Genomic DNA, 20,207 nt, shown 5'->3' with positions numbered 1-20,207 from the left:
AGTGTTCCCATTTCGCGCTAGAGTGCTATTACTTCTGCCGACAGTCCCACTATCTCATCACCCACCCCACTGATGGTTTCCAGGCGTGATCGGGTAATATCAATGCACTCCCTACTCATTGCCATGAGCTGAACCATGTCTGTTGCATCCTGCGTTTCAGGAGAGCACTGTCGAGCTCTCCTTCCCCTCCTCATCCTGGGTGTGGCTTGTTGTAACTCACTGGGACCCACAACCTCTCAATGTGGGACACCATGAAATGTCACATCACTCGTAGCAGTCTGGAAAGGGGCTGGCACATCAATGGGTGGTACTACCTCCTCCAGATTCAGTGTGACAGTGTCACGATTGGGGGCTTCCCCCTCCCCCCTCACCCCACTGCTCATTCTCGTCCTGCTCTTCCTCTGGAAGCTAGGCATGAAAGACATGATCATGTTCAGGGTCCTCTGTGTCTGAATGATCTGCGGCATCAGGTTGTGCTTCCTCAGGGATGGGCGCAACTTCTGCAAAATATAACAGACAAGACAATGGGTTAGTAGCAGGAGAGAGGGCAGGGTGGCATGAGTAGGGTCACACAGCGCAGGCTCATTTGAAGGAGCACGATGAATGAAAGCATATTGCATAAACTGAAGCGTTGCTGACCGAGAGTATATCCCATGAACTGAAGCATGGCTAACCCGTGCAGTACTCAACATTTCACCAAGCCAGACTGTGGAATTTGCAGGACTTACCCTCTCTCTGGTGTCTGGGCCCAGCTTGTTGACCTTCTAGAGCCAGCACCAATCATACCAGCGTCCCTCGCTTCCAGGGGTGTCAGTGGGTGCAGATTTGCCGGACCTCCTCCAGTTCGATTTTGCTCTCTGTTATGTGCCACCTTCCTCTACAAAGACAAAAATAACTTTTTAGAGAGAGGTCTGTCTGCTGTGGTGGGTGGCACACACACATGGTCACGCTTACAATTGTAATTCCAGTGCATAAATGAAAATATTACTTACACCAATTGCTTGGCCAAGGTCCTGTCACTTTCTGCACTGCCAGCTGGTCATCAGGGTGGTCACTGTTCCACAGAAATCTTCTGCAACTTTGTCCCAGCATTTGTTCATTTCTTTTGGCTTTATTTTAACTTGACCTTTGTTCTGAAGCTCGTGCCATCGACCCACAATGACAGAAACCAAGGCTGCGACTTCTACTGGTAGGAAATTCTTGGTCCTTGTCCCCTGATCCCATATTGCAGCTCTGATTTTTCTCCTCACAAGCAAGTTCTCACACACAACTGTCTGTTTAAAAACAGCTGAATGCAGACCAGGAAGTGTACTGTGTAAGTGCAGGCACACTCGTCATGTGGAAAAGGGGATTTGTATTTGGTGCATGTACAGAAGACTGCCTCCATTTTTCAGCTCAGATCTTAGGCTCCACCGACAGAGCTTTAGGACAATCTGCATCGCGCCAAATTCAAAATTTAAAATGACAAAAGTTGCAACTTTTTTTTGTCGTAATCGGGCACAAAAAACTCAGCCGTAACTCTTCACCACCGCTAAAAATCGGCAATATGGAAATTTGAGCCCCAACAGAATGGGAAGGAGAGGATCCAGTTTTCATGGGCTATGTAGGAATGAATGACATAGATAAAACTAGGAATGGGGTTCTGCTGAAAGAGTTTGAGGAGTTGGAGTCCAAATGAAAAAACTGAACCTCAAAGGTAATAATCTCTGGATTGTTACCTGAGCCACACACCAATTGTTACAGGGATAAGCAGATTAGAATGTTAAATGTGTGGCTCAAAGAGTGGTGTGGGAGGCAGAGGTGTTGCTTTATGGAGCACTGGCACCACTACTGGGCAAAGAGGGAGCTGTTCCGTTAGGATGGGCTCCACTTGATCTGGGCTGGAACCAGTGTCCTGGCAAATCGAATAACTAGGGCATTACACAGAGCTTTAAGCTAATGAAGTGGGTGGGTGGAGAATTCAGGAAAGTATATAGCATGGTTTAGATACAGAGAAAAGGCAGCAAGAGAAATGTCAAGGCTCTAGTGCAGAGCAGAGTTTTGGGTAGCAATAAGCCGAGTGGGTCAGGAAGGGACAGAGAGAGTAACAAAGGTAATAGGGCATTACTTACTAAGGTGACATCGGAGAAAAATAGAAAAAGGTTGAATCTAAAGACACTATATATCTGAATGCTTGAAGTATTCACAACGGAATAGATGAATTAATAGCACAGATAGAAATTAATAGGTTTGATTTAATAGCCATTACAGAGACATGGTAGCAAAGTGACCACAGTTGGGAACTAAATATTCCAGGATATGCAACTTTTAGAAGAGATAGCCAAATGGAAAAGGAGGGGTAGCCCTGATAATAAAGGATGGGATAAAGACAGCAGAGGGAAAGGATCTTGGCTCGGGAAATCCAGAAGTAGAATCAGTTTGGGTGGAGCTAAGAAACAGCAAGGGGCTGAAAACATTGGTGGGAGTTGTTTATAGGCCCCCAAACCGTAGTGGTACTGTAGGGCACAGTATGAATCAGGAAATTAGAGGTGCTTGTAACAAAGGTAATACAATAATCATGGGGGACTTTAATCTGCATATAGATTGGGCAAACCAAATTTGCAGTAATAGTGTGGAGGACGAATTAATGGACAGTATACAAGGTGGTTTTCTAGATCAGTATGTTGAGGAACAAACTAGAGAACAGTTTATTTTAGATCTAGTATTGTGCAATAAGAAAGGGTTAATTAATAACCTTGTAGTAAAGGGGCCCATAGGCAAGAGTGACCATAATATGATAGAATTTTACATTAAATTTGAAAGTGACTTAGTTAAATCTGAAACTAGGGTCTAAAATCTAAACCAAGGGAACTATGTAGGTATGAGGGGGGAGTTGGTTAAGGTAGATTGGGAAACTCCATTAAAAGGTATGATGGTAGAAAAGCAATGACTTTCGATAAGGTGCCACACAAGGTTATGAAACAAAATTAGGGCTCATGGGATTGGGGATAACATACTAGCATGGATTGAGGATTGGTAAATGGACATAAAACAGAGAGTAGGAATAAACGGGTCATTTTCAGGTTGTCAGGCTATAACTAGTGGGGTACCACAAGGATCGATGCTTGGGCCACAGCTATTCACAATATATATCAGTGGTTTAGATGAGAGGACTAAATGTTATATATCCAAGTTTGCTGATGATACAAAGTTAGGTGGGAATGCAAGTTGTGAGGAGGGTACAAAGAGGCTTCAAGGGGATATAGACAGGCTACGTGAATGGACAAGAACATGGCAAATGGAATATAATGCAGAGAAATGTGAAGTCATTCATTTTTGTAGGAAAAATAGAAAAGCAGAGTATATTTTAAATGGCGAGAGATTAGAAAATGTTGGTGTTCAGAGGGACCTGGGTGTCCTTGTACATGAATCACTGAAAGTTAACATGCAGGTACAATTAAGAAAGGAAATAGTATGTTGGTCTTTATTGCAAGAGGATTTGCGTACAAGAGTAAAGACCTCTTATTGCAACTTTATAGGGCCCTGGTGAGACTGCACCTGGAGTATTGTGTACAGTTTTTGTCTTACCGAAGGAAGGGTATACTTAACATAGAGGGAATGCACCAGACTGATTCCTGGCATGAGTGGATTGTCCTCTGAGGAGTGATTGAGTAGACTAGGCCTATATTCTCTATAGTTTAGAAGAATGAGAGCTGATCTTATTGAAGCATACAACATTTTTACAGGGCTTGACAGGGTAGATGCAAGGAGGATGTTTCTTCTGGCTGGGGAGTCTAGAACCAGGGGTCACAGTCTCAGGATAAGGGGTCTTCCAATCAGGACTGAGATGAGGAGAAACTTCTTTACTCAGGATGGTGAATCTTTGGAATTCTCTATCCCAGGGCTGTGGAGGCTCTGTCTTTTAGTACCTTCAAGATAGAGATCGATATATTTTTGAATATTAAGGGAATCAAGGGATATGGGGACAATGCAGGAAAATGGAGTTGAGATAGAAAATCAGCCATGATCTCATTGAATGGTGGAGCAGGATCGAGGGTTCGAATGGCCTACTCCTGTTCCTAATTCTTATGTTCTTAAGTATGTCTTTCCTTGAGTAAGGAGACCAAAACTGTCCACAATGCTCCAGGTGTGATCTCACCAGAGCCCTATATAATTGCATTAAGACATATTGCAGCGAAGGAAACATAGAGTGATTAAGTGAGCGGTCAAAACCACAGAAGGAGGAATTTAATGTGGGCAAGAGTGAGGTCATCCACTTTGGACCTAATAAAGATAGATCAGAGTATTTTCTAAATAGTGGGAAGCTAGGAACTGTGGAGGAGGAAGGGCTTTTAAGTGCTCAGGTAAATAAATTACTAAATGCTGGTAAACAGGGAAAAAAGGAACCAAACAGGCTAAAGGAATGTTGTCCTTTATCTCAAGGAATCTGGAATACAATGGGCAAGATGTTTTGCTTGTGGCATATGGAGCCTTAGTTAGCCTCCATCTAGAGTACTGAGTTCTGGACAGCACATCTCAGGAAAGATGTAATAGACTTGGAGGGGGTGCAGGGCAGATTCATCAGACTAATACCTGGGGCTCGGTTAAATTATGAGGACAGATTTCAAAAACCTGGCCTATATTACCTTAAGTATAGAAGATTCTATGGTGAACTGACTGAGTTTTTTAATGTTAAAATAAGTTGATAGGGTAGATAGAGAGAAACTACTACTTCTGGTCCAGTGGAAGAGGGCATAACCTTAAAATTAGAGTTAGGTCATTCAGGCGCTGCATCAAAAAACACTTCTTCACACAATGGTAGTGTAAATATGGAACACTCTCCTTCAACAGTCTGTTCAGGCTGGGGTTAGTTGGAGCCTTTGAGACTGAGATTGACAGATATTTGTTTGGTAAGGGTATCAAGGAATATGGTGCAAATGCGGTCAGATAGAATGAAGATCAACACGTCAACCATGATCTCAATGGCTGGCAGAGCAGGTTTGAGGGGCTGAATAACCTCCTCTTGTTCCTATGTAACAGGCTCGAGGGGCTGAATGGGCCTTCTCCTATTTCTATGTAACAGACTCGAGGGGCTGAATGGGCCTCCTCCTGTTCCCGGGTGACAGACTTGAGGGGCTGAATGGGCCTTCTCCTATTTCTATGTAACAGACTCGAGGGGCTGAATGGGCCTCCTCCTGTTCCCGGGTGACAGACTTGAGGGGCTGAATGGGCCTCCTCTGGTTCCTGTGCATATGGTCCCAAGGGGGCTTAATGGGCTTTTCCTGTTCCTAAGTAACAGACTCAAGGGAACTGAATGGCCTCCTCCTTTCTATCATTCTTCCCTTGTTTCTTACATTCTTTCTCCCTTTCTTCTTTCATTTGTTCTTTCTTTCTTCCTTTCTGTCTTTCTTTCATTCTTTCTATCCTTTTTTCTCTGTCTTCTTTCCTTATATCATTCTTTCTATCTTAATTTATTTATTTCAATTGTTCTTCCTTTTTATTCTTTCTATTGATCTTTCTATCTTCCTTTCATTCTATTGTTCTTCTCTACATCTAACTTAATCATTCTTTGCACCTTTTCCATTGCCTTTTTTAAAAAAAAATCTAATTTCTCACTTTTATATCCATTTGCTCTGCAGAATAAAGCCAACAGGACGAGGCACCATGAGATTTTATGTCCCACAGGTACCCTCTGGGGTTTGTGTCGAGCCCCTCTATCTCTTGAACTCACTGTGCAGACTACAGCCACAGTAATACATGGCTGACTGCTCCGCCCACAGGCTGGAGCACTTAAGCTTCAACTTGTTGCCACTTGGTTGCTTGGTGGTAAAACTGTCCACTGTTCCCTCTGGATGCACACTTGGTACAGTCAGTGAGTAAAACATCAACTATGATCCTCCCAGAACTAGGTCCCTTGCCTGTTGAGTTTTATCTCAATGACTTAGATGTGAATGGCGGGGGTATGATTAAAAAGATTGCAGGTGTTATAAAAAGTGACTGTGCAGTTACAAAGAAGAAGAAATCTGCAGACTGCAAGAAGATAGCAAGGGATTGGTCTGGTGGGCAGAACAGTGGCAAATGGAATTCAATCTGGAGAAGTGTGAGGTAATGAGTTTAAAAAAACCCATCAGCTCCAGTTTTATTGGTCGATTACATGTCATGATGAAACCTGTTCAAGTCATTCACGCGAACCGGAAGGGTCCAATGTTCAGTGAATCCATAAAACTCAGAACAAACCATTGTGTGCTTTCCGGCAATCCAAACAATATAATAAAATGGGCATTGAGTCGGTGGCTGTCAGGTTGGGAGGATGTGGTGAGCAGATTAAAGAAAGGCCCTCAACCATCAATTGTACATTATACAGCGGGCCAGGAGAGGGTGTGAGAGAGCCGTGCCAGTCTGAGGCAGGTACAGAGACCCAGCGGTGGGGAAAGATCAATCTTACATAACGTAAGAAATAGGAACAGGAGTAGGCCATACAGCCTCTGGAGCTTGCTCCGCCATTTAATTCGATCATGGACTCAGGTCCACTTCATTGCCTGCTCCCCATTACCCTTTATTCCCTTATCGTTTAAGAAATTCTTTATTTTTGTCTTAAATTTATTCAATGTCACAGCTTCCACAGCTCTCTGAGGCAGCGAATTCCACAGATTTACAACACCCTGAGAGAAGAAATTTCTCCTCATCTCAGTTTTTAATGGGTGGCCCCTTATTTTAAGTCTATGCCCTCTAGTTCTAGTCTCCCCTGTCAGTGGAAACATCCTCTGCATCCACCTTGTCAAGTCCTCTCATAATCTCATTGAGCCCCGCCTGCCCGAGGCCAGTACAGAGACCCACCGGTGGGGAAAGACCAATCTTACAATATACAGCGGGCCAGGGGAGGGTGCCAGAGAGCCACGCCTGCAGGGATGGCTGGACTGACATATGAGGAGAGACTGGATCAACTGGGCCTTTATACACGAGTTTAGAAAGATGAGAGGGGATCACATAGAAACATATAAGATTCTGACACGACTGGACAAGTTAGATACGGGAAGAAGGTTCCCGATGTTGGGCAAGTCCAAAAGCAGGGGACACAGTCTTAGGATAAGGGGCAGGCCATTTAGGACTGAGATGAGGAGAAACTTCTTCACCCAGAGAGTTGTTAACCTGTGGAATTCCCTGCCGCAGAGAGTTGTTGATGCCAGTTCATTGGATATATTCAAGAGGGAGTTAGATATGACCCTTACGGCTAAAGGGATCAAGAGGTATGGAGAGAAAGCAGGAAAGAGGTACTGAAGGAATGATCAGCCATGATCTTATTGAATGGTGGTGCAGGCTCGAAGGGCCGACTCCGACACCTATTTTCTATGTTTCTATGTACAGTGACGCTCTGGTGGGGAAAGAGCCCGAGGGCGGATCAACCCTTATAGGGCCTGTGCGGTGCAGAGAGAGAACAATGAACGGAGGGAACATTGGACGAGTTCCGTTGCTCCATTCGGATCCTGCTCAACCTGTTTTGCTCTGCGCTCTGTATAGGCGCTACTTTACTCCCAAATATGGAAAGACAAACATTAGTCCCAGGGGCTGGATTTCATCCTTTGGCTCATAGACATCCAGTGTGCACTGTGATTAGACTTCCGCCCTGCTGTGTGACCCCATCGTGATGCCAGCAGAGTTTTCTCCGGGTTTCCCCGACTCCAATATGTGGCGTAAGCACACGGACCAGTTACCGCCCGATATTGGGATCCTGCCTTGGGTGGGGATGGGGATGGGGCGGGGAATCTGGCGGTGCAATCACTGCAGCAATTACATGGGCAATGCAGCATTTTGTTTGTGAAACTTTCTGGGCCACAGCAGTGTCTGAGGAAATCCGGTTCCTCTCACATTGAAGCCTCACATTCACACAGCAACACAGGACACCCAACCTCATGTTCCCATGTGTTCCGAATCTCTGGGACTATTGTGTATAATGGTCTGTCGGGAATGTTTCCTCTCTTTAAAGAGCCGTGATAGAATCCTTCAGTGCCTTGCACTCCCTACATGGTCTGTGGGGATCTACAGCCGGATCCTCTGCTGGGATCCAGTGCGTTATCTCACGGGAGTAGTCACACCAGCAAGGCATCACTCACAGTTTTACTCCTGAGCCCTCAGCCCCACAGGTTTAAGTCTATGATCAGTAAGTTCTGGAACCTAACCCTTTTTAATCAGTGGTATTTCTCTATTTGGAGTTCCAGCTCCTACTCACTCCCCTAGTTTACCAGGAGTTCACTGATCAGGTGTGCCTTCATTTCTTTGCGATGGTTGTTATTTTCCCATCCTGTGATCCCCGGGTCTGCAGCAGAGGTCGCGGTCCATGGTTATAATGGAATGGACACCAGATTGGAAAGTCTGACATTCTATAACCGCCCTTCTGCCCGTTTCCCCTGCACCGCACAGCTGTAAGAGCGGGATGTATTTACACTTCTAGGAGCACAGCCATTGGTCAGTGTTACCCTCCTGCCGATAACACAATTATTCTCAGACCATTCATCAAGTTCCCCCTAAACTCTCCGGGACTCTGGCATTACAATGTGGTACAATACACACAACAATGCCTTGTTATTATCTCATGTGTGTCCTTAATGTGGACCGTTACAACCCAGAATAGACGGCAGTTATACCTGATCTGGGCGGCTGGAATTGCTGTTTATATTTGTTAACATTGCACTGGTACACCGTGGCTGCAGTGTGTACCATCTACAAGATGCAGCAACTTGCCATGGCTTCCATCACCTAGACCTGGGGTGGGCAATTATATGGGGTGGGCAATTATATGGGCTGGAGAGCCACTTAACAAGTTTTGTTGAGCTGTTGAGGGCCGCCCACCAATGTTGGCGCTAAGGCGCATAGAAACATAGAAACATAGAAAATAGGTGCAGGAGTAGGCCATTCGGCCCTTCTAGCCTGCACCGCCATTCAATGAGTTCATGGCTGAACATTCAACTTCAGTACCCCATTCCTGCTTTCTCGCCATACCCCTTGATCCCCCTAGCAGTAAGGACCTCATCTAACTCCTTTTTGAATATATTTAGTGAATTGGCCTCAACAACTTTCTGTGGTAGAGAATTCCACAGGTTCACCACTCTCTGGGTGAAGAAGTTCCTCCGCATCTCGGTCCTAAATGGCTTACCCCTTATCCTTAGACTGTGACCCCTGGTTCTGGACTTCCCCAACATTGGGAACATTCTTCCTGCATCTAACCTGTCCAACCCCGTCAGAATTTTATATGTTTCTATGAGGTCCCCTCTCATTCTTCTGAACTCCAGTGAATACAAGCCCAGTTGATCCAGTCTTTCTTGATAGGTCAGTCCCGCCATCCCGGGAATCAGTCTGGTGAACCTTCGCTGCACTCCCTCAATAGCAAGAATGTCCTTCCTCAGGTTAGGAGACCAAAACTGTACACAATACTCCAGGTGTGGCCTCACCAATGCCCTGTACAACTGTAGCAACACCTCCCTGCCCCTGTACTCAAATCCCCTTGCTATGAAGGCCAACATGCCATTTGCTTTCTTAACCGCCTGCTGCACCTGCATGCCAACCTTCAATGACTGATGTACCATGACACCCAGGTCTCTTTGCACCTCCCCTTTTCCTAATCTGTCACCATTCAGATAATAGTCTGTCTCTCTGTTTTTACCACCAAAGTGGATAACCTCACATTTATCCACATTATACTTCATCTGCCATGCATTTGCCCACTCACCTAACCTATCCAAGTCGCTCTGCGGCCTCACAGCATCCTCCTCGCAGCTCACACTGCCACCCAACTTAGTGTCATCCGCAAATTTGGAGATACTACATTTAATCCCCTCATCTAAATCATTAATGTACAGTGTAAACAGCTGGGGCCCCAGCACAGAACCTTGCGGTACCCCACTAGTCACTGCCTGCCATTCTGAAAAGTACCCATTTACTCCTACTCTTTGCTTCCTGTCTGACAACCAGTTCTCAATCCATGTCAGTACACTACCCCCAATCCCATGTGCTCTAACTTTGCACATCAATCACTTGTGTGGGACCTTGTCGAACGCCTTCTGAAAGTCCAAATATACCACATCAACTGGTTCTCCCTTATCCACTCTACTGGAAACATCCTCAAAAAATTCCAGAAGATTTGTCAAGCATGATTTCCCTTTCACAAATCCATGCTGACTTGGACCTATCATGTCACCTCTTTCCAAATGCACTGCTATGACATCCTTAATAATTGATTCCATCATTTTACCCACTACCGATGTCAGGCTGACCGGTCTATAATTCCCTGTTTTCTCTCTCCCTCCTTTTTTAAAAAGTGGGGTTACATTGGCTACCCTCCACTCCATAGGAACTGATCCAGAGTCAATGGAATGTTGGAAAATGACTGTCAACGCATCCACTATTTCCAAGGCCACCTCCTTAAGTACTCTGGGATGCAGTCCATCAGGCCCTGGGGATTTATCGGCCTTCAATCCCATCAATTTCCCCAACACAATTTCCCGGCTAATAAGGATTTCCCTCAGTTCCTCCTCCTTACTAGACCCCCCGACCCCTTTTATAACCGGAAGGTTGTTCGTGTCCTCCTTCGTGAATACCGAACCAAAGTACTTGTTCAATTGGTCCGCCATTTCTTTGTTCCCCGTTATGACTTCCCCTGATTCTGACTGCAGGGGACCTACGTTTGTCTTTACTAACCTTTTTCTCTTTACATATCTATAGAAACTTTTGCAATCCGTCTTAATGTTCCCTGCAAGCTTCTTCTCATACTCCATTTTCCCTGCCCTAATCAAACCCTTTGTCCTCCTCTGCTGAGTTCTAAATTTCTCCCAGTCCCCAGGTTCGCTGCTATTTCTGGCCAATTTGTATGCCACTTCCTTGGCTTTAATACTATCCCTGATTTCCCTTGATAGCCACGGTTGAGCCACCTTCCCTTTTTTATTTCTATGCCAGACAGGAATGTACAATTGTTGTAGTTCATCCATGCGGTCTCTAAATGTCTGCCATTGCCCATCCACAGTCAACCCCTTAAGTATCATTCGCCAATCCATCTCAGCCAATTCACGCCTCATACCTTCAAAGTTAGCCTTCTTTAAGTTCTGGACCATGGTCTCTGAATTAACTGTTTCATTCTCCATCCTAATGCAGAATTCCACCATATTATGGTCACTCTTCCCCAAGGGGCCTCGCACAACGAGATTGCTAATTAATCCTTTCTCATTACATAACACCCAGTCTAAGATGGCCTCCCCCCTAGTTGGTTCCTCGACATATTGGTCTAAAAAACCATCCCTTATGCACTCCAGAAAATCCTCCTCCACCGTATTGCTTCCAGTTTGGTTAGCCCAATCTATGTGCATATTAAAGTCACCCATTATAACTGCTGCACCTTTATTGCACGCACCCCTAATTTCCTGTTTGATGCCCTCCCCAACATCACTACTACTGTTTGGAGGTCTGTACACAACTCCCACTAACGTTTTTTGCCCTTTGGTGTTCTGCAGCTCTACCCATATAGATTCCACATCATCCAAGCTAATGTCCTTCCTAACTATTGCCTTAATCTCCTCCTTAACCAGCAATGCCACCCCACCTCCTTTTCCTTTTATTCTATCCTTCCTGAATGTTGAATACCCCTGGATGTTGAGTTCCCAGCCCTGCTCATCCTGGAGCCACGTCTCCGTAATCCCAATCACATCATATTTGTTAACATCTATTTGCACAGTTAATTCATCCACCTTATTGCGGATACTCCTTGCATTAAGACACAAAGCCTTTAGGCTTGTTTTTTTTAACACCCTCTGTCCTTTTAGAATGTTGCTGTACAATGGCCCTTTTTGTTCTTTGCCTTGGGTTTCTCTGCCCTCCACTTTTCCTCATCTCCTTTCTGTCTTTTGTTTTTGCCTCCTTTTTGTTTCCCTCTATCTCCCTGCATTGGTTCCCATCCCCCTGCCATATTAGTTTAACTCCTCCCCAACAGCACTAGCAAACACTCCCCCGAGGACATTGGTTCCGATTCTGCCCAGGTGCAGACCGTCCGGATTGTACTGTTCCCACCTCCCCCAGAACCGGTTCCAATGCCCCAGGAATTTGAATCCCTCCCTGCTGCACCATTGCTCAAGCCACGTATTCATCTGAGCTATCCTGCAATTCCTACTCTGACTAGCACGTGGCACTGGTAGCAATCCCGAGATTACTACTTTTGAGGTCCTACTTTTTAATTTAGCTTCTAGCTCCTTAAATTCATTTCGTAGGAACTCATCCCTTTTTTTACCTATGTCATTGGTACCAACGTGCACCACGACAACTGGCTGTTCTCCCTCCCTTTTTAGAATGTCCTGCACCCGCTCCGAGACATCCTTGACCCTTGCACCAGGGAGGCAACATACCATCCTGGAGTCTCGGTTGCGGCCGCAGAAACGCCTATCTATTCCCCTTACAATTGAATCCCCTATCACTATCGCTCGCCCACTCTTTTTCCTGCCCTCCTGTGCAACAGAGCCAGCCACGGTGCCATGAACTTGGCTGCTGCTGCCCACTCCTGATGAGTCATCCCCCTCAACAGCACTCAAAGCAGTGTATCTGTTTTGCAGTGGGATGACCACAGGGGACCCCTGCACTACCTTCCTTGCACTACTCTTCCTGCTGGTCTTCCATTCCCTCGCTGGCTGTGGACCCTTCTCCTGCGGTAAGACCAACTCGCTACACGTGATACTCACGTCATTCTCAGCATCGTGGATGCTCCAGAGTGAATCCACCTTCAGCTCCAACTCCGCAACGCGGACCGTCAGTAGCCGGAGGTGGACACACTTCCCGCACATGTAGTCGTCAGGGACACTGGTGTTGTCCCCGTGTTCCCACATGGTACAGGAGGAGCATATCACGTGACCGAGCTGTCCTGCCATGACTTAACCCTTAGATACACTTAAATTGCCGACAACAATGTTAAAAGTTACTGACTAATAAAGAAAAAGAAAAACTACTCACCAATCAGCAGCCAATCACTTACCACGTTGGCTGTGACGTCACCTTTTGATTTCTTTCTACTTCTTTTTTGACTTCTCTCAGCTGGAGCTGCACCGGTACGCCTCTCTCGACTCCCGCCTCTCTCGACGCTCCCCGGACTGCTGAGCCTTTTATAGGCCGCTGCCTCTCTCGACTCCCGCCTCTCTCGACGCTCCCCGGACTGCTGAGCCTTTTATAGGCCGCTGCCTCTCTCGACTCCCGCCTCTCTCGACGCTCCCCGGACTGCTGAGCCTTTTATAGGCCGCTGCCTCTCTCGACTCCCGCCTCTCTCGACGCTCCCCGGACTGCTGAGCCTTTTATAGGCCGCTGCCTCTCTCGACTCCCGCCTCTCTCGACGCTCCCCGGACTGCTGAGCCTTTTATAGGCCGCTGCCTCTCTCGACTCCCGCCTCTCTCGACGCTCCCCGGACTGCTGAGCCTTTTATAGGCCGCTGCCTCTCTCGACTCCCGCCTCTCTCGACGCTCCCCGGACTGCTGAGCCTTTTATAGGCCGCTGCCTCTCTCGACTCCCGCTTCTGGGGTGGGCAATTATATGGGGTGGGCAATTATATGGGCTGGAGAGCCACTTAACAAGTTTTGTTGAGCTGTTGAGGTTCGCCCACCAATGTTGGCGCTAAGGCGCGTGGCCGCACGGTCAGCAACAATCGCGCGGTCCCGCGCAGGCTGCTCCCCAGCTCCTGCCGCTGGAAGAGACACTGCGCATGTGCGGCAGCCTAGTATTCGAGCAGCAAATTTAAAGAGACCGTGTGCGGAAAAGAATTCGATGGAATATTTGATAAACAAGAACATTGCATAAACATAAATTCAGATAATAGTCAGATGCTATCTTAGATACACAACATGAATTCGATACCGCCTAGAAATGAATCAAAGATAAAAATTTGAAAATGTTGTGGTATGTTCTGGTCTCTGTAAATCAGTGCTGTGAAATAGAACTGTAGCCTCTTTAGAGCCTATATCAGCTTCAATTCCCCACCTCAGTCATCTTTATGTCCCTCTGCAAAGATTACTAATGCCGGCCCAATTGGTGACAGATGAGAACTCCCCTGCCGTCATACTCTGGATACAGGGAGAGGAAAGATGCAGCGCCGGTCACTTTCTTCGGTAAAAGATCTGTGGAGATGAGCAGCCATGACTGCACTCTAAAATGTATAGGGCATATTCTAGTATGCAGTGCATTCTGGGTAGGCACGTCCGCCATTGGGGCCCAGGCTCACGGAACGGATCCTTTTAATCGTGCTGGGGAGAATCGATTTTGCGAATTATTAATTTGAATGAAGTATTACTATTGTTTTTCCTTGGCTGCAGTTCGGTTCTCTGATCCATGAGAAATGAAAATGGATAGACGAATGTACAGCTCGAGCTCCGGCTCGCGTTCAATTTCTGTCCCATCCAGCGGGCCGGATATTGTCCACGGGCCGTATTTTGCCCATCACTGATCTGCACTGTCCCTTCAAACACAGCCAGGTCACGTACAGCTTGGCTTACATACAGTGTAAAGCATATTTAAACTACCCAGCAAACACTCCCAGGTCAGATACAGTATGTATTAGATACAGTGTAAAGCATGTTTAAAGTGGCCATAAAACACTCACACGTCAAGTCGAGATAGATATTGAGTAAAGCTCCCCCTAATCTATCCCGTGAAACCCTCCCAGGTCAGGTAAAGGTCCCTCTACAAACTCCTAACAAACACTCCCAGAGCATGCACAGCACGGACTAGATACAGCGAAAAGCTCCCTCTACACTGCCTCATAAAACACTCCCAGGTGAAAAACAGCACGTTTCAGATACAGAGTAAAGCTCCCTCTACACTGCCTCATCAAACACTCCCAGGTGAGAAACAGCACGTTTCAGATACAGAGTAAAGCTCCCTCGACACTGCCCCATAAAACACTCCCAGGGCAGGTACAGCATAGGCTAGATACAGCGAAAAGCTGCCTCTACACTGCCCCATAAAACACTCCCAGGACAGAAACAGCACGTTTCAGATACAGAGTCAAGCTCGCTCAACACAGTCACATCAAAATCTTCCAGAGCAGATAGACAGGAGTTAGATACAGTGTAAATCTCACTGTGTAGTCGTTCATCAAGCAGAACGAACTCAGATACACAGCAAGTGGCCAAAGCAGCCTGCAGCTCCTCTGACATCATCAAATGAAACACACAATGTACAGCATGGTATGAATACAGGACAGAAATCCCGGTACATGTAAGGATCACGCACTCCCAGGTGAGGTATAAGCTAACTTTACAAACTATCTCCTGCCGGAATCACCGGCCATGGCGGGGAGAGGCTCGGCTTTGCTCAGAGTGACCGGAGATCAGTGAACTCGGGGAAGAGGGTCTCAGAGCAATTGATCCTGGCGCTGAATTTCTATCAATCGATACCGGACCTCAAGGTCCCATTCACTTGTGGACAGACTACAAGAGCTGTTCCATGTGTTCTGAATCTCTGGGACTATCCCTTTGTGTATAATGGTTTATCGGGGATGTTTCCTCTCTTTAAAGAGCCTTGATAGAATCCTTCAGTACCTTGCACTCCCTACATGGTCTGTGGGGATCTACAGCCGGATCCTCTGCTGGGATCCACTGCGGGTCTCACGGGAGCAGTCACAACCATCAAGGATTTACTCACAGTTTAACTCCTGTGTCCTTAGCCTCACATGTTTAACTCTATGAAAAGTAAGTTCTGGAATCTAACCCTTTTTAATCAGTGGTATGTCTCTATTTGGAGTTCCAGCTCCTACTCACTCCCCTCGTTTACCAGGAGTCCACTGATCAGGTGTCCCTTCATTTCTTTGCGATGGTTGCTATTTTCCCCATCCTGTGATCCTGGGTCTGCAGCAGAGGTCGCGGTCCGTGGTTGTAATAGAATGGACAGCAGATTGGAAAGTGTCATTCTATTTCTGCCCCACACAGCTGTATGAGCGGGTCGTATTTGCACTTCCAGGAGCATAGCCATTGGTCAGTCTTAACCTCCTGCCCATAATACAATTATTCTCAGACCATTCATCATGTTCCCTCCAAACTCTCCTGGACTCTGGCATTACAATGTGGTACAATACACACAACAATGCCTTGTTATTATCTCATTTGTGTCTTTAATGTGGACCGTTACAACCCAGAGTACACGGCAGTTACACCTGATCTGAGCGGCTGGGATTGCTGTTGGTTGCTGTTTATATGTTTTAACAACCCTGTTTTTGTCTATTTGGTGACATTCCACCGGCGCACCGTGGCTGCAGTGTGTACCATCTACAAGTTGCAGAAACTCGCCAAGGCTTCCAGCAAATAGAAGGTCAAGAGCAGCAGGCGCATAGGAACACCATCACCTCCAAGTTCCCCTCCAAGTTACACACCGCCCTGACTGGGAAATATATCACCGTTCCTTCATGTCGCTGGTTCACAATCCTGTATCTCCCTATCTAACAGCATTGTGGGAGTATATTCACTAAACGGACTGCAGCTGTTCAAGGAGGTAGCTCACCAACATCTTCTCATGGGCAATTAGGGATGGGCAATGAATGTTGGCCTTGCCAGCGATGTCCTTATTCCATTAACGAATAAGAAGATCCCTCACGGCCCTGACTTTGCCTTTTTGAGGGACTGTGGCCTGGTATGGCTGCGTTTGAGAGGGAGTGGCCACACGCCAGGGAGAGACCATAGAGAGAAAGGAGGAAAGGTAGAGAGGGACAGACGGATAGAAAGTGGATGACTGTCACAGAGAGAGCTGGCTGATCAGAAAAAGGAACAACCCCCCCCCCCCCTCAAAGAGACAAAGAGATAGAGAGGGAGAAGGGGGCAGAGTGGTTGAGGAGAGGTGACAAAAGAGATGGAAGACACACAGATAAATAGCAATAGCCAGATCTTTCTCCTTCCACATTTCGGCTCTCGATAAATTATAGACTGTTTCTATCTTGGCATCAATGAGGTTCAAAATGCTCGGTTAGATCACGTCGAACTCTCTTCATATAATGGGAGGTGGGGAGCTGCATCTCAGCATAGAACCGGACACAGACTATTTCATAATGAGCTATAGCATTTGTTTTCCATTTTTGTCAGTTAACCAACGAGGAACCATTTTTAGCAATTGATCCAACGCGATGCTGACGTCGATGGCGGACTGGATCATTGGAGATGTCCAGCTGTGTAATAAGAACATAAGAAATAGGAGCCTGCTCTGCCGTTCAATAAGATTATGGCTGATCTGATCATGGACTCAGCTCCACTTCCCTATACACCCTTATAGCTCAAAAATCTGCCTATCTCCGCCTTAAATATAGTCAATGACCCAGCCTCCACAACTCTCTGTGGCAGAGAATTCCATAGATTTACAACCCTCACAGAGAAGAAACTCCTCCTCATCTCAGTTTTAAATGGGTGGCCCCTTATTCTGAGACTATGTCCCCTAGTTTTAGTTTCCCCTATCAGTGAAAATATCCTTTCTGCACCCACCTTGTTGAGACCCCTCATTATCTTATAGGTTTAGATAAGATCACCTCTCATTCTTCTGAACTCCAATGTGTATAGGCCCAACCTACTCAACCCATCTTCATAAGTCATGTGTCCTCTGGTCACTGGGTAGATTGACCCCTTGGTTGTACCTGTACACCTGCAGTTCGGCTTGACCTATCCTGTTACTTACTGTCACCATAAGAACATAGAACTAGGAGCAGGAGTAGGCCATTTGGCCCCGCGAGCCTGCTCCGCTATTCAATGAGATCATGGCTGATCTTCTACCTCAACTCCACTTCCCTGCATTATTACCATATCCTTTGATTCCCTTAGCGGGCAGGGAAGTGAACTGAGTCCATGATCAGATCAGCCATGATCTTATTAAATGGCGGAGCAGGCTCGATGGGCCAAATGGCCTAATCCTGCTCATATGTTCTTATGACACAGCTGGACGTCTCCAATGATCCAGTCCGCCATCGACATCAGCATCGAAATGTACCGATGTCTGTCTTGAATATACACAAAGACTGAACTTCCATTGCCCCCTGGGACAGAGAATTCCAAAGATTCACCACCATCAGAGTGAAGAAATTTCTCCTCATCTCAGTCCTAAATTGCTGATCCCTTATTCTAGACTCCCTAGCCTGGAGAAATATCCTCCCTGCATTTACCCTATCAAGCCCTGTAAGAATTTTGCATGTTTCAAAGAGATTGACTCTCACTTTTCTAAACTGTAGACTACTCAATCTCTCCTCATGGGGCAATTCTCCCATCCCAAGAACCATTCTGGTGAACCTTCATTGCACTCACTCTATGGCAAGTACATCCTTCCTCAGGTAAGGAGATCAAAATTGTACACAATATTCCAGATGTGGTCTCACAAGGATCCTATATAATTACACTGACGCGTTTACTCTTATACTTAAATCATTTTGTAATTAAGGCCAACATACCATTTGCTCTCTTAATTGATTGCTATACCTGCAAGTTAACTTACAGTGATTTTTGTATGAGGGCACCCAGGTCCCTCTGAACACCAACTTCTCTCAGCATTTAAAAAATACTCTGCTTTTCTATTTTTCCTACCAAAGTGAGTATCTTCACAGTTACCTACATTATATTCCATTTACCATGTTCTTGCCCACTCACTTAGCCTGCCTGTATATCCCCTTGAAGCCTCTTTGCATCCTCCTCACAACTTGCGGTCCCACCTAGCTTTCTATAATCAGCAAATTTGGATATATAACATTTAGTCCTCTCATCCAAATCATTGATATATATTGTGAATTGCTGAGGCTCAAGCACAATTGGTACCCCACCAGATACAGCCAGCCAACCTGAAAATGAACCATTTATTCCTACTCTCTGTTTTCTGTCCGTTAACCAATCCGCAATCCATGCTAGTACATTACCCCCAATCCCATGAGCCATAATTTAATTATCGCATGTGGCACCTGATCGAATGCCTTCTGAAACTCCAAATACACATCCACTGGTTTCCCCTTATCTATTCTGTTAGTTACAACCTCAAAAAACTCTTAACAGATTTGTCAAACATGATTTCCCTTTCCTAAAGCCGTATTGACTCTGCCTAATCTTATTATTTTCTATGTGCCTGTTACCATGTCCTTAATAATGAAATCTAGCATTTTCCCTATGACTGATGTCAGGCTAACTGATCTGTAGTTCCCCATTTTCTCTCTCCCTCTGTTCTTAGATAGCCCAGTTACATTTGCTATCTTCCAATCCACGGGAACCATTCTAGAATCTATGGAATTTTGCAAGATGGCAATTAATGCATCCACTATTTCTACAGTTACCCTTTTCAATACCCTAGGATGTAGGCCATCAGGTCCAGGAGATTTATTGGCTTTCAGTCCCATTAATTTCTCCAGTACCATTTTTTTACTAATACTAATTTTTTTAGTTCCTCATTCTCGCTAGACCCTTGGTTCTTCAGTAGTTCCGGCAAGTTTTTTGCATTTTATCTGTGAAGATAGACAAAAAGTATGCGTTAATTTCCCTGCAATTTCATTGTTCCCCATTATATCTCCTGTCTCAGCCTGTAGGGGACCCACATTTACTTTTGCTAATCTTTTCCTTTTTATATACCTATAGAAGCTTTTGCAGTCTGTTATTTTGTCTCTTGCTAGTTTACTCTCATATTCTATTTACCCTTTCTTTATCAATTTCTTGGTCATCCTTTGCTGAATTCTAAAATCTTCCCAATCCCCAGGCTTACTGCTCTTTTTGGCAACATTATAAGAATCTTTCTTTGACCTAATACCGTCTTTAACTTCTCTTGTTGGCCATGGTTGGATCACAATTCCTGTGGGGTTTTTGTGCCCTAAATGAATGTATGTTGTAAATTATGTATTAATTTTTAAAATGCTAGCCATTGTTTTTCTACCGTCATACCTTTTAATGTAGTTTCCCAATTTACCTTAACCAACTCTCCCCTCAGATTTAAGACCCTAGTTTCAGATTTAACTAAATCACTTTCAAACTTAATGTAAAATTCTGTCATATTATGGTCACTCTTCCCTAAGGGCCCATTTACTATAAGGTTAATTAACCCTTTCTTCTTGCTCAATACTAGATCTAAAATAACCAGTTCTCTAGTTGGTTCCTCAACATATTGATCTAGAAAACCATCTTGTATACCTTTCATGAATTCGTCCTCCACAATATTACTGCAAATTTGTAATGCACTTATGAATGACTCCACGAGGCAACGTGTTGTACTCAAAC

The 20,207-nt window shown here is 45.5% G+C and overlaps 1 pseudogene; it reads right to left on the bottom strand.

The window, feature by feature from the left end:
- LOC139274095 (zinc finger protein 420-like) overlaps positions 1-20,207 on the bottom strand; it is a 115,566-nt pseudogene that overhangs the window by 70,278 nt on the left and 25,081 nt on the right.

Source organism: Pristiophorus japonicus, chromosome 9 (genome assembly GCF_044704955.1).
Source record: "Pristiophorus japonicus isolate sPriJap1 chromosome 9, sPriJap1.hap1, whole genome shotgun sequence".
NCBI lineage: Eukaryota > Metazoa > Chordata > Chondrichthyes > Pristiophoridae > Pristiophorus > Pristiophorus japonicus.
The sequence above is the reverse complement of the archived record's forward strand: the minus strand, read 5'-3'. Positions and strand labels throughout refer to the sequence as shown.